Source organism: Rutidosis leptorrhynchoides, chromosome 8 (genome assembly GCF_046630445.1).
Source record: "Rutidosis leptorrhynchoides isolate AG116_Rl617_1_P2 chromosome 8, CSIRO_AGI_Rlap_v1, whole genome shotgun sequence".
NCBI lineage: Eukaryota > Viridiplantae > Streptophyta > Magnoliopsida > Asterales > Asteraceae > Rutidosis > Rutidosis leptorrhynchoides.
This window is the reverse complement of record NC_092340.1, coordinates 226,432,287-226,448,769: the sequence shown is the minus strand read 5'-3', so window position 1 is coordinate 226,448,769 and position 16,483 is coordinate 226,432,287.

The window sequence follows — 16,483 nt, the reverse complement described above, 5'->3', positions numbered from 1 at the left end:
TCTTGGTCCAGACAACCGCTTATGCTAAAAACGGCCTCCGTTTGTTCGAACCATCGAGTAAGAGTAACCGGTCCCCCGGTTCCATCAAAAGTGTGAGGTTTGCACCCCATGAAGGATTTGTAGGAGCACCCTTCGTTTGAGTTACCGGCTCCATTGTTGTTGTTGTTGTTGTGGTTGTTATTGTTGGAGGAGTGATCGGCCATGGCCGCTTCCACGGCGATGGCTATCATTCGTTGTAGAGCTTGTTCGGGAGTCTCATGGCGTGGCACACGACGAGGAGGCATTGTTCCTTTAAAACACAAGAATACCGTTGATTAGTATTCTTAATAATACTAACCATGATATGGAATAAGGATAGAGAAAAATTTTCCTTGACTCGCCTTAAATTCTTTATGTCATAATGTCGGAATGTTCATATGAGTCACCGTAATATAATCCCGGAAATTATATTACCCTAATTCATATGTGCATTCGACACTAATTCATATAGTCAAGGTGGCGCGTCAATTAAATTAATTAATGTGAGATTTAGGTTGAATAAGAATTTGATGTGATAGACGAGTTCGAGTATAATGCACAAGTAGTCAAGTAATTCCTACTTCAAGTCTATATGCCGGTTGTAGTCTAGACTCACCAATGTACCCTATGACTCGGGGTTGACACCAATGAACTCTAAATCCCTACAACCAACGCTCTGATACCATCTGTAGCGACCCGACCAAATCATATTTGACGGCGCCGACTACTTCGGTCCCGTTGCGTGGTCATAAGTCTTTATTATGACATTTGACCAAAATATGTCGCATTCATTTCATAAGTAAAGGGATGTTTCAAGTTTACAAATTTAGTTCAAAAGATTTGTTACAATACAAAGTTTAACGTACGAATGAAACCTATGCAACACAATTTAAAGTAGTCAAAAGACACTCCAACTATGCATGCATACTCGACATCCAAGCAAGTATCAAAAAGAGTGCGGAAGCATGTATCAAGTAGCTTTCAAGGACCTGAGAAAACATATAGAAAACTGTCAACGAAAACGTTGGTGAAATCATAGGTGTTTTAGTAAACGTTGCATTTGAACCACAAGATTTAATATAATATGATTATCAAAATCATTTGCATTCCAAAGTTGTTATTTGTTTCGCGGGCACCCAATTATCAAACTTAACTATTTTGCACCCTTTGCGTAGTGTTAGAACATACACTAGACCCGAAAATATATTTCATCCACTAACGATAGCGAACCGTCCGAATGAGGCTCGTCAAGCCCATGTGATCACATAATATAAGTTCACGTTTACACCCTGCAAGTGTAACTAATGATAATTGAATTGAGGATTTTCGTTCAAACCCGTACGTGGAATGTTCGTTTTCATACTAGTGTTCAATGTATAAAAGTATGATACGTATATGTTTCTCATCCCATAGTTTAAAGCATAAAAGTTGTTTGAAAGATGGGACTATGATCTCACCTTGAGTGCACGTATGAAAAGTACTTCACAAAGTAACGTGTGCGAAGGATAGTGCTAGTCTTGACCTAAACAAATAGGTCGTATCAATAACGGTAAACACGATAGGTCAAAGATGTTCAATTAGTCATATGGCTCGTTACGACTCGATTATGTAGCATGCGAAATCAAATTGTCAAGTTTCATGCAAGATACAAGTATAGAAACAAGTTAGGAAGGTTGCATAATCATTTGGTTAAGTTTGACAAAAAGTCAAACTTTGGTCGGTCAAAGTCAACGAAAAAGTCAACACGTTCGGGTCGGGTCCCGAACTATTTTTCTGAGGTTTTTAATCATATATGAGCATGTTAGAACAAGTTACATGTGAATCGGAGGTGCGTAGCATAGCAAACATTATTCGAAAAAAAACAAAGTTGGACAGACCACTTTGGCGCGCCGCGCTGGTATATGACGCGCCGCGCCATTACCTGTGCAGAGAATTCTGGCAGTTTTTAAGTTTTATGCACGAACCTAACTTCAACCAATCACCATTTATGACCCGTAAACAACCAAAGCATGTATCTTATATCATCGGAAAGGTATTTTGACAAGGAAAACAACTAAACACATTTCATCCATCATATTTACTTTTACAACAACCAAAATCACATTCAAAGCTCCTCATTAAATGCACTCAAGTTCATAAATGAAATTCGATGATTCGGCAACCAATTTACATGAATGATATGCCGTTTCGAAGGTGATCAAGTATACAATACAACCTAACACTTACAAATAACATTTCATGTCATTCAAATAATCAAAAGTTCATTTCAAGTTCATCAAACCCTAACCCAAATCCACCAAAACCAATAATCAAGTTTATGAAGTTTTCTAAAATAACCTAAACATCAAATTGAAGCTAGTGCTACTAGTAACACATTTAATACTTGCACTTTACCATAACAACAACATTTAAGCAACCAAATTACCAAATCAAACACACCAAAGTTCATATTCAAGTTAGTTACTTCAAATAACGAAATCGAGCATATAAATCATATAATCATGTTAGACTTGAGCCATAGACACTAATTAACAACTTTATAAGTTAAAAACATCAAGAACACAAAATCTAGTGATTTTAGAAAGTTACCCAAACTTGATGAAATCGGTATGGAATCGAAGAGGAAGATGAGAGGATTCCGAATATGCAATTTGTTTAGATGGATGCTTGCTCGATTTGATTTAGATGATGATTCTTGAAATTGGAGAATTGAGAGAAAATATGGAAGTAGAAGAAGAAAAGGGAAATGAATAAGAAAAGATGGGGGTGGGGGTTGACTAGTCAAAGGCTAGTCACCTCTTTGGCATTTTGGCGAAACTAGTCCCTCAAGTTCGTTTGCGGGTGCGTGAAATACCTAGACGAAATATTTTTAAAACACGTATTAACCGGAGATGTTATAAACATATAACGGGATTTAAATAGTTAAACGGAAAAGTAAATGGAAAAAGGCGGGATGTTACATAACGGCAAGCTCCAACCACCACCACATACTCACTAAACAACCACAGGCTGCTGCGTGTTCTTTCTGTTTTACTGCTACCATTTAATTATCTGTTTTTCTGATTCGTTGAACACCAACATCACTCCCATCAATTAAAACCCACAACAAACGTGTCGATCTGTTTATTGGTTCGAGCCCTGCAAACACCTCAATCCATCACCTAAACTATCGACAATCATCATCAATCCACAATCATCAGTCTACTATCATTATCATTATCACATAAACGTTACCTATTTAGCTGCAAGTGATATCACATCTCATTTATGAAACAATTAATTAATGAAAACCTAAATAATTGATTTAATGAACTCATGAAACCCTAACTCACCTGCGAAACAAATGAATGTTGATATCAATCGGGCGAAGGCTCTATTGTAGCATCTACCACAACGAGGATCTGTCGCCAACAAGAGTAAAACCGTGACGGTGAGACTATGAGATCAGTCGGTGAAATCAATTGGTGGATTTGTGAATCGATGAAATTGTGAATTGCCCAATGTTAGTCACAACCACCGATCACCCTTTATTGCTTGATTTTTTTTGTTCGAAACTTGCAGCTACATCCATAATCTGTTTCTGTTTCAACCACACAACACTTATACAACCCATTGAAATTCAATTGTTCCTTTTTAGATGGTGATCGATGATAATGAAACTGCGATATTATGATGATGACTTGATGATTGTCGATCAATCTAACCTAGCCACAATTGTGTCTGCGTCGATTAAAAACCCAATATCCATCAAACATTTTATCTCAAACATGTTATTGGGCTTTTGTTATTGGATTGAGGGTTAATTGAATTGTTGGGCCGTGTTCCTTATTTTGGGCCGAAATATTAATTGTAACCTGGTGGACTGGTTTTGTGAATATGAAAATGAAATAAGAAAATGTAAACGGGTTATATAACTTTGGTCTGGGTTTTAAAACGGATAATGAGCAGCAGCTCAATGGTAGGGTGTTGGTGCGAGTGAGCGAGAGGTCGGGGGTTCGAGTCCCTAATGGTGCATTTTTTTTAAACAGCCTTTTTCTTTGAAGGTAGTTATTTTTTATTTATTTATTATTATCATTTCCTTTATTATTATTATTGATATTATTTTTTTTTATTTATTATTGTTACTACTAGTAATATCAATTAATATTGTAATTCTAATGATTATTATTGTTACAAAAATAAGTATTAGATATTTGTTATTATTATTATCACGATTATAATTACAATTAAAATTATTATTATTATCGTTATCATTAAAGTTACAAACATTATTATTATTATCATGAAAACTAGAATCTGTATTATTTTATAATTATTAGTATTATTATTATTAACATAACTACTATTATTATTATGACCATTATTATTTTCATTATTAGTATTAATATTATTATTAGAGTTATTATTATTATTAAAAGAGTCAGTATTATTAAAATTAGCAATTTTTATAAATAAATATTTTGTATATAAAAATATACTTGTTATGTATGCTATCACTATATTAAAATTTCATGTAGATATATATATCAAACATTTTAACATTTTTTTATATACTTACACACAATAAACTATTGATTTTTAAATATATATAAACATGATAATATAACTAAAGGTATAGATATTAATCATTTTAAGAATATATATATATACAAAATAAATATATCGATAACATATAATCTAGGATATAATATAAGTAATTATTTTTAAATGGAATTTAGTATAAACTCTACATAACTACAAATAGATAAATAAAATATATATTAATTAATGGATGAATGTGATTTCCATTATATTTATTAATAGATATACAAATGATATAGGTTCGTGAATCCGTGGTCAACCCTGCATTGTTCAAAATAGTCATATGTATTTTTACTACAAAATACAGTATGGTGAGTTTCATTTACCTTTTTACCCTTTATATTTTAGACTGAGAATACATGCGCAATCTTTTATAACTGTTTTACGAAATAGACACAAGTAATCGAAATTACGTTCTATGGTTGAATGATCGAAACTGAATATGCCCCTTTTAGTCTGGTAATCTAAGAATTAGGGAACAGACACCCTAATTGACGCGAACTCTAAAGATAGATCTATTGGGCCCAACAAGCCCCATCCAAAGTACCGGATGCTTTAGTACTTCGAAATTTATATCATGTCCGAAGGAGGATCCCGAAATGATGGGGATATTCTTATATGCATATTGTGAATGTTGGTTACTAGGTGTTCAATCCATATGAATGATATTTTTGTCTCTATGCATTGGACGTATGTTTATGAGAAATGGAAATATGAAATCTTGTGGTCTATTAAAATTATGAAATGATTATTTATGATAAACTAATGAACTCACCAACCTTTTGGTTGACACTTTAAAGCATGTTTATTCTCAGGTATGAAAGAAATCTTCCGCTGTACATTTGCTCATTTTAGAGACATTACTTGGAATCATTCATGACATATTTCAAAAGACGTTGCATTCGAGTCGTTAAGTTCATCAAGATTATTATCAAGTCATTTATAGTTTGAATATATTATGAAATGGTATGCTTGTCGTCAACATTCAATGAAATGAAAGTTTGTCTTTTTAAAAACGAATGCAATGTTTGTAAAATGTATCATATAGAGGTCAAGTACCTCGCGATGTAATCAACTGTTGTGAATCGTTTATAATCAATATGGACTTCATCTGGATGGATTAGGACAGGTTTTTACAGTTGGTATCAGAGCGGTGGTCTTAGCGAACCATGTCTTGCATTAGTGTGTCTAACTGATAGTTGTTTAGATGCATTAGTGAGTCTGGACTTCAACCGTGTCTGCATGTCAAAAGTTTTGCTTATCATTTCTAGTCGGAAATCATCTGCTTATCATCCTTAGGAAATTTCCTGCTTATCATTCTTAGTTTAGACACGTCTTACTGCCTCTATTGCATAGACAGTGTATAGATAAATTCATATCTTAGCGAATCTGATATTGTTACCATTGCCTGACAGCTTCCGTAGATTCCTCCGTAACTTATGGGATTTTAGTATTATATATGCATATGTAAATTATGTATTGCAGGGTACTAATCTACATCCTATAATCTATTTCTTATCGAAAATCCTTCATCTGCTCGTACGAGATGAATCCGTCAACCGATTCGAGTCCCTCAGATTCCGATAGCTATTCCGACATGGATGTTCACCTAAGCTCTGGAAGCAGCGTCAGCAGAATGAATAAACTAATCAGCCATCCCCAAGTCATCTGATGAATTCGTAGTCGACTTAATCAATGGAGATGCGAAGAAGGAAATCCCTTCCACCAACCAAATTCACCTCTTGGCAAAGAACCTGAAGCACTTACCGGTGAACCAGTTCGAAACACCATCTTCACTTTCATTTCCAGAGTAGCTCGACACGATTATATTCTATCCACAATTCTAAACCTTATTCATTCGCTTGTTCCAACCGACAATCATCCCGGAATAATAGAATAAGTCAACAAACTTCGCGCTCGAACAATAAATTTAGAGAATATGGTGCAAAATGTACCAGCTTCAGCAACATCACCGGCACCAACAGTATCATCAGTAACAGCACCAGTACCATCAACAATCTATGCCTCAACATCTCATTCTGTACCTCGAGTATAATCATCATTCTACGTATCGTTCTACATCGATTATCTTCGTTCTTCATGACGATTAAGTAATCTATAAATGTTTTAGAGATTATGTATTCTAGTTCTGAAGGTAAACCAAATGAGTTTAATATCATATTAACTCAATGAAACCATGATTACATCTGAAGAAAATATATATGTTTTCATAAAGATTGTAATTAAAAATTCTTTCGTACCAAGTGATAATTGTGAAAATATTTTAACGGGTAGGTAATACCCGAGAAATATTTAAATTTCACATTAATAAGTTACACTGTATATTCTTCGAAGCTGATTCAATAGTCGTTTACTATCCTACTTACATCCACAAATATACGAAGCCATTCACCACAGAATAACCGTTTTCTTTCAATTTCATATTTGGATTTTGACCTATCAAAAATCCAACAAGTGGCATAATGAAGAAAACATTTGACAAAATAAAATTTGTTAGAAACAAACAAATTAACTATGAGAAATTTGGTTAAGAATTCACGCTAACTGTTCCTAGCTAACTGCTCCTAGCTAACTGATTACATTTTATTTATCGCAATTTAATTATCGCAACCTTGATCCTCGTAATTTTATTTATCGTCATTAAATTTCTGTTATTTACTTTACGCACTTTAATTATCGTCATTTAATCTCTGTTATTTACTTTACTCACTCTATTTATCATCATTTATATTTCTGTTATTTATTTTACGCACTATAAATATCGAGACATGTATACAAGGTTTTGACATATCATATCGACGCATTTATATATATTATTTGGAATAACCATAGACACTCTATATGCAGTAATGATTGAGTTCTCTATACAGGGTTGAGGTGGATTCTACAATAATATATATAATTTGAGTTGTGATCGAGTCTGAGACATGTACACGGGTCACGATACGTATTAATTAACTCGAATATTATATATTAAATTATATATGAATTATTGGACTGTTAACTGTGGATTATCGACTGTGAACTAATGACTTTGGACAATTAAAATGAATTAAAATGTTGGTTATAATATATGAAACTAAATAATTCTTCAAGTTGCCACTTGATTTCATCTTAAACGCCATTTGTATCTTGACAATTCTAATCTGCGTTCAAACCTTTCACGATTCTTGAAAACACCTCAATTGAAAGGATGAACCAATCGAACTTCATCTACGGGAGGAAAGATTTGTGCATATAGTTATGCACTTGAAAACACTCGGAACCTGAGTAAATGTTTAACATGTATCTGTGTTAGCTTATTTGGCATTGTTATTTTCGAAAATAACAATGCAAATCCTTTTCAAAGTAGCCAATTTTGTCACAGCTCCAACAAGTCAACTTTGACTTTTCGTTTGAAACAACCTTATTATAACCTTGATTTATATGCGTACTATTTTATTGTTACCGGGGACCCTTTTATATACTCATCTTATTACCAGCAGACGTACCAGCAAGCTCGTTGCTCTTTGGGCTTAAATCCCTCTGACAAATCACTACATTTATCTATTGAAGTCTCATCATATTCTCATCCGCATCTGGTAACGAGAATTGCCATACCAATTACCGGGAATCAGCAAATCTGTATTGTGAGCCTCGCTACGTTTCCACATCAATAGTTATATGTAAACATATAACATTTATCTCTTAGAATTATGACCTTTCATCTGAAATCCTGAAAAACACCCAGTCTACAAATCAAATACTCTGAATGTTGAAAAAGCTGAATGAAGCAGCAGAAACCGTAGACAACCGTAAAAGACCTTAATCGTCGGAAGTTGATGATAAAGAATTATAGGTTGGCAAAGCTCAGAAATAGTTTGAAACTGAAAAACTGATTGAGCAAACTATGAAGGAAGCCGTGGACAAATCACAAAGAATAAGTTTGACTTTAAAGAATCTAAATGATTTAGTACCTGCTGAAGTCATTAACGAATACCTTGCTTCTGACTCCAAACTCTTACGAACAAATTTTCTTCACCATCCTTCGATATTAGAAATTCCAAGATATCATCGTATCTAATGGTGTATCTTTCTGAAGATATTTCATTATAAATTCAGTATCTTTCATTATAAATATCCTCCATATTTCTGAAGATATTTTCATAACTATTCTTATCTGAAATCATTAATATCTTCGTGCTATCAATGTTACATCTTATAGAAACTGTTAGTTTCTATATTCTGTAAACTTTCGAGCTTAAAATATGAATATTATTTAAGTAATGTTGGGAACTGATGCATGAGTTAGTATAATATAATGACACTTGATCAACGTGATTATATTACAGTAAGTCATGCTGAGTTTCTAATGGAACGTGATGATTCACAGAACATATCGTCATCACGTGCCATGTTACATAACTCTTTCATTTAAATTAACTTCTGAACATATCAAGAAAATATATTCTTGATAGTTCTATTCTCAGTGATTCTGGAAATTTGACAAAGCAAATCGTGCTATTATGTTCTTTCTTGCTTAGAACATTAAGTTCATTCGGAACTCCATACCTACAAATTCTGGACCAACACTTGCGAAAAGAAAACAAAAGCATGAAGCTTCGAAATAGAAAAGGGTATAAATCGCAGCAAATAAGAGAGAGCATTAACTGTGGATGACGATGATTATAGGAGACAGAAGCAGGAACACCAAAATATAAGAGAAAATATAAAGCCCAATGACGACACAGAGGTTACAAACTGTTGATATTAATATGAATAGCAATATAATGACACGGTATAATTAAGAATAGTATCACCCGAGGTAATAGTAGAAGTAAACAGAATTTTCTGGGGGAAGATTGAAAAGAAGGATGACAGGAATGATAATTAGGAAATGTCAAGGATTAGAAATGGACTAAACATTTTCACAATCTTTTGGATGTATAAACTAAGAAAGAAAGTATAGGAATGGTGAGAATAATGGAACGGAGGAGTTTAATTTATAATGGAAATATCAGACAGAGTAATCGAGGCAGATTATCGTATTTAATTATAGAGATCTTAATTTCCTTATTCGTCGAAGAATCAAATCTTTTAGATTTCGAAGATTGTCTTTATATCCCTTGAATTCCGGAATCCAACCATGACTAGTCAAAAGTTATGATGAAACATTTCTTTCTCATTTCACTAGTTGGTGATAGCTTCACTCGTACTCTTCGAGTAATTGAGTTATCTTATCCATATTACTCAACAGTAATAAACTCTATTTATCAACTCATATTCGTCATGAAAATATTTTTATTGTTAGCCATGACCACCTCACTCAAATTTCGGGACGAAATTTCTTTAACGGGTAGGTACTGTGATGACCCGGAAATTTCCGACTAAATTTAAACTTAATCTTTATATGATTTCGACACGATAAGCAAAATCTATAATGTTGAGTCTCAAAAGTTTTGAAATCTATATTTATGTAACCAATTACCTTCGACTATGCTCAACGATTCACGAACATTTGTTTGTAAATAAATATGTATATGTAAATGTAACTATAGGTATATTAATTTGAAATTTTAAAATATAATTTAAGCATTAGAATTAAATGTATAAAATAAGATACATCATAGTTTAGTTAATTTTAAAATGAATCTATAGAAAAATATATATGATTTCTATGTATAATTCTTATCATATGTATAGGGTAATATATAAAATTTATAAATATTCAATATTCAATATATAATTAGTAAGTAGGATATAATTAATAAATTGTAATATTAAGATATTAAAAGTAATTATAAGTTGGTATATTAACATTGTTATTACTAATATTAATGTTAATATTACTATTGGTATTGTTATTATTAATATAAGATATGAGATTTGATACATTTTATTTGTTATAATAATATTAATACTAATATTATAGTTATCATTATTATTAATTATTATTAAACATATTATTTTCATTAAAATTATCATTATTGTTATTAATAATATTATCATAATATTATTATCACTTTTATCATTAATATCTTTAACAACATTATTAATAAAAGTGTAACATTAATAAAATTATTATTTATTAGTATTATTATTATTATTAATAATATACCTATTAATGTTTGATGTTTATTAATTATAAAACAATAAAAAATAAAAATTTAACACAGATATAAATAACAGATTTGATTCCTTTCATCATCCATATTATCTATTTATTTATTTATTCATTTTTTTTTTTGATTCGATTTCAGCAAAGTCCAATTACACATCCCTATCCAGCTTTTAAATTTTGTTTATGACTTCAATCCGTTATACATCACTGTTCTCTTGATTGATTCCTCACTCTTGTCCACACAACAAACAAATCAACAAATTCTTCACTGTGCCTAATTGATCTAATTGATTGGGATTACTATTTCAAATTCCTACTTTCAGTTTCATATCTCTATCTATCACTTTCTGTCATATTCTAACTTTATATCATAATTATCTACTTCTTTATTTACACACTAACTGATACATAGTATGGAAGATAGATAAAAACATAACCAAACCCTCTTGGGCTTTCTCATCTCTATTCTAACTCTCACCATCGCCTTCTATATTTACTTGGGTGTAACCTGAAAACTTGTTACCATCTAACCACTCGTGAACCCACTTTCACCACCCAACTGCAACCGAAACAACCATCTATCAATCTATACTACTCATGTTTAATCACTAACCATCGAACCCTCTACAACCGCCATCACCAAGAACTTATTGCAGCTGCAATTTCTTTTTGTTCTTGCGTGAGTGATAGCCTACATTGCAGCTGCTACATACTTCTGACCAACTGCTATTATTGTTGTTTATGTTGCTGCAGCTAATGGCAAGCTCCAACCGCCACCACATACTCACTAAATAACCACAGGCTGCTACGTGTTCTTTCTGTTTTGCTGCTACCATTTAATTATCCGTTTTTCTGATTCGTTGAACACCAACATCACTCCCATCAATTAAAACCCACAACAAATGTGTCGATCTGTTTATTGATTCGAGCCCTGCAAACACCTCAATCCATCACCTAAACTATCGACAATCATCATCAATCCACAATCATCAGTCCACTATCATTATCATTATCACATAAACGTTACCTATTTAGCTGCAAGTGATATCACATCTCATTTATGAAACAATTAATTAATGAAAACCTAAATAATTGATTTAATGAACTCATGAAACCCTAACTCACCTGAGAAACAAATGAATGTTGATATCAATCGGGCGAAGGCTCTATTGTAGCATCTACCACAACGAGGATCTGTCACCAACAAGAGTAAAACCGTGACGGTGAGACTATGAGATCAGTCGGTGAAATCAATAGGTGGATTTGTGAATCGATGAAATTGTGAATCGCCCAATGTTAGTCACAACCACCGATCACCCTTTGTTGCTTGATTTTTTTTTTGTTCGAAACTTGCAGCTACATCCATAATCTGTTTCTGTTTCAACCACACAACACTTATACAACCCATTGAAATTCAATTGTTCCTTTTTAGATGGTGACCGAAGATAATGAAACTGCGATATTATGATGATGACTTGATGACTGTCGATCAATCTAACCTATCCACAATTGTGTCTGCTTCGATTAAAAACCCAATATCCATCGAACATTTTATCTCAAACATGTTATTGGGCTTTTGTTATTGGATTGAGGGTTAATTGAATTGTTGGGCCGTGTTCCTTGTTTTGGGCCAAAATATTAATTGTAACCTGGTGGACTGGTTTTGTGAATATGAAAATGAAATAAGAAAACATAAACGGGTTATATAACTTTGGTTTGGGTTTTAAAACGGATAATGAGCAGCAGCTCAATGGTAGGGTGTTGGTGCGGGTGAACGAGAGGTCGGGGGTTCGAGTCCCTAATGGAGCATTTTTTTAAACAGCCTTTTTCATTGAAGGTAGTTATTTTTTTATTTATTATTATCATTTCCTTTATTATTATTATTGATATTATTATTATTTTTTATTTATTATTGTTACTACTAGTAATATCAATTAATATTGTAATTCTAATGATTATTATTGTTACAAAAATAAGTATTAGATATTTGCTATTATTATTATCACGATTATAATTACAATTAAAATTATTATTATTATCGTTATCATTAAAGTTACAAACATTATTATTATTATCATGAAAACTAGAATCTGTATTATTTTATAATTATTAGTATTATTATTATTAACATAACTACTATTATTGTTATGACCATTATTATTTTCGTTATTAGTATTAATATTATTATTAGAGTTATTATTATTATTAAAAGAGTCAGTATTATCAAAATTAGCAATTTTTATAAATAAATATTTTGTATATAAAAATATACTTGTTATGTATACAATCACTATATTAAAATTTCATGTAGATATATATATCAAACATTTTAACATTTTTTTATATACTTACACACAACAAACTATTATTTTAAAATATATATAAACATGATAATATAACTAAAGGTATAGATATTAATCATTTTAAGAATATATATATATATACAAAATAAATATATCGATAACATATAATCTAGGATATAATATAAGTAATTATTTTTAAATGGAATTTAGTATAAACTCTACATAACTACAAATAGATAAATAAAATATATATTAATTAATGGATGAATGTGATTTCCATTATATTTATTAATAGATATACAAATGATATAGGTTCGTGAATCCGAGGTCAACCCTGCATTGTTCAAAATAGTCATATGTATTTTTACTACAAAATACAGTATGGTGAGTTTCATTTACCTTTTTACCCTTTATATTTTAGGCTGAGAATACATGCGCAATCTTTTATAACTGTTTTACGAAATAGACACAAGTAATCGAAATTACGTTCTATGGTTGAATGATCGAAACTGAATATGCCCCTTTTAGTCTGGTAATCTAAGAATTAGGGAACAGACACCCTAATTGACGCGAACTCTAAAGATAGATCTATTGGGCCCAACAAGCCCCATCCAAAGTACCGGAAGCTTTAGTACTTTGAAATTTATATCATGTCCGATGGAGGATCCCGGAATGATGGGGATATTTTTATATGCATATTGTGAATGTCGGTTACCAGGTGTTCAATCCATATGAATGATATTTTTGTCTCTATGCATGGGACGTATGTTTATGAGAAATGGAAATATGAAATCATGTGGTCTATTAAAATTATGAAATGATTATTTATGATAAACTAATGAACTCACCAACCTTTTGGTTGACACTTTAAAGCATGTTTATTCTCAGGTACGAAAGAAATCTTCCGCTGTACATTTGCTCATTTTAGAGACATTACTTGGAATCATTCATGACATATTTCAAAAGACGTTGCATTCGAGTCGTTAAGTTCATCAAGATTATTATCAAGTCATTTATAGTTTGAATATATTATGAAATGGTATGCTTGTCGTCAACTTTCAATGAAATGAAAGTTTGTCTTTTTAAAAACGAATGCAATGTTTGTAAAATGTATCATATAGAGGTCAAGTACCTCGCGATGTAATCAACTGTTGTGAATCGTTTATAATCAATATGGACTTCATCCGAATGGATTAGGACGGGTTTTTACAGAGATCCTCCATGCTCGGGTAACTGAGCTCGAGGACCAGATGTCCCACGTTTTGGACATCCTACACCCACCGTCACCGTAGGGCTTTTGTAGTAGATTTCATTATGTAATCTCATTTGTAGTTTTATGTTTTACTTATGTATTGTACGAACCTATGCAGATGTATGCAACTTATTATTAATGAATGAAACTTTGTGTTGTTTAATTCTTGCACAGTGTTCTATTTACGTTACTGTATGATGACTTTGTGGTATCTGAATCTATTTGCGTTACTTAATTAGCATGTGTTGTGTTGATTCCATGCTGGTTACCATATACTGTATTATTACTATTTAAATGATGGATTTTGACTTGAGTCAAAATTTTTGTTTAGAACATCATGGCCAACGAAAGATCAACACCGACCGCAGCCCAAATCGAGGAAATGATCAATGAACGAGTCGCCGCAGCTTTAGCGAAAATGAACCCCCAAGCTCCACCGCCACCGGTTATCCAGCCCATTCGTGGTGGGTGTGCATATAAAGAGTTTCAAAGCTGCAAGCCCCACAACTTTAGTGGAACTGAGGGGCCAGTTGGTCTCACTAGGTGGTTTGAGAAATTAGAATCTGTGTTTCGAGTTAGTAACTGCTCAGAGGCGAACAAAACCAAGTTTGCTTCATGTACGTTGTCTGACGGCGCACTAACATGGTGGAACACGTTGGCTCAAGCAAAGGGTATTGATGAGGCGTTTGCTACCCCATGGGAGGAGTTCAAAGGGGCCCTGATTGAGGAATATTGCCCTAGGACAGAGATCCAGAAGATGGAGATTGAGTTTATGCAGTTGAAGGTTATGGGAAACCATCTCGACGGTTACAACTGTAGGTATCTAGAATTAGCCCTGATGTATCCTACCATGGTTACCCCGAAGTTTAAACGTATGGAAAGGTGTTTGTGGGGACTTCCTAAGTCCATTAAGGGAAATGTCACCTCGTCTAAGCCACCCAATGTCCCGGAAGCAATGCGCATGGCGCATACCTTAATGAACCAAATCATCATCGATGAACCAGAAAAGCTAAATCCGAAGCGGGTAGTAGTGAAAAGTGCAAGTGGGACAACAACAACAAAGGGAGAGCCTATGACCAAAACCCGGCGAAGCGACATGAGGGTTTTAAGGGAAACAACAACGGTGGAAATCCCAATCCGAATACCAACTCGAACCCCAACTACAAGGGTACTCTACCACAGTGCAAGAGGTGCTACAAGCACCATACCGGGGATTGTAACGTTGTTTGTGAAAAGTGCAAAAAGACCGGGCATATTGGCAGCGACTGTAAGATCACCACCATGACTGGGAAGCCAAACCCCAATGGACCGAGAAAGTGTTATGAATGCGGACAGACGGGCTACTTCAGAAATGAGGGTCCCAACAAGCGAAAGGACGGCGGACCACCGCGTGGACGAGCTTTCAATGTAAACGCAAGGGATGCCCGTGAGAACCCCAACTTGGTCACAGGTATATATTCACTATCAACAATCTATTAGCTTCTGTTCTATTTGATACTGGTGCCGATAGAAGTTATGTATGTAGACACTTTTGCGATAAGATAAATTGGTCGTTAGTTCCTTTAAAGGAGAGTATGCTTGTAGAAGTAGCCAATGGAGAACTTGAGAAAGTTGACCAAATTAGCCGAGGAGCTATTATCAACATAGCTGGTGTGGATTTCGAGATTGACTTGATACCCATTAAGTTGGGAAGCTTTGATGTTATTGTCGGTATGGACTGGTTGACCAAGATAAGGGCCGACATTATCTGTAGAGATAAAGCTCTTCGTATACCACACGGAGACGGTGAGCCACTGATCATTTACGGAGAGAGATGTACCTCGAAGCTGAACCTCATTAGTTGCGTGAAAGCACAAAAGATCATGAAGAAAGGACGTCTTGCTGTGCTAGCACATGTGAAAACATTAGAAACCGAGGTGAAGAGTGTGAACAATGTTCGAATTGTGAACGAGTTTTCCGATGTCTTTCTGGAAGAATTGACTGAATTACCGCCACCGAGAGCAGTAGAGTTTCAGATCGATTTAGTGCCAGGAGCTGCACCTGTAGCTCACCCACCTTATCAACTCGCACCTTCAGAAATTCAAGAGTTTCAGAGCCAATTACAAGAACTGCTAGACTGTGGATTTATCCAACCAAGTTTCTCGCCTGGGGCGCACATGTTTTATTTGTGAAGAAGAATGACGGATCATTCCGCATGTGTATCGACTA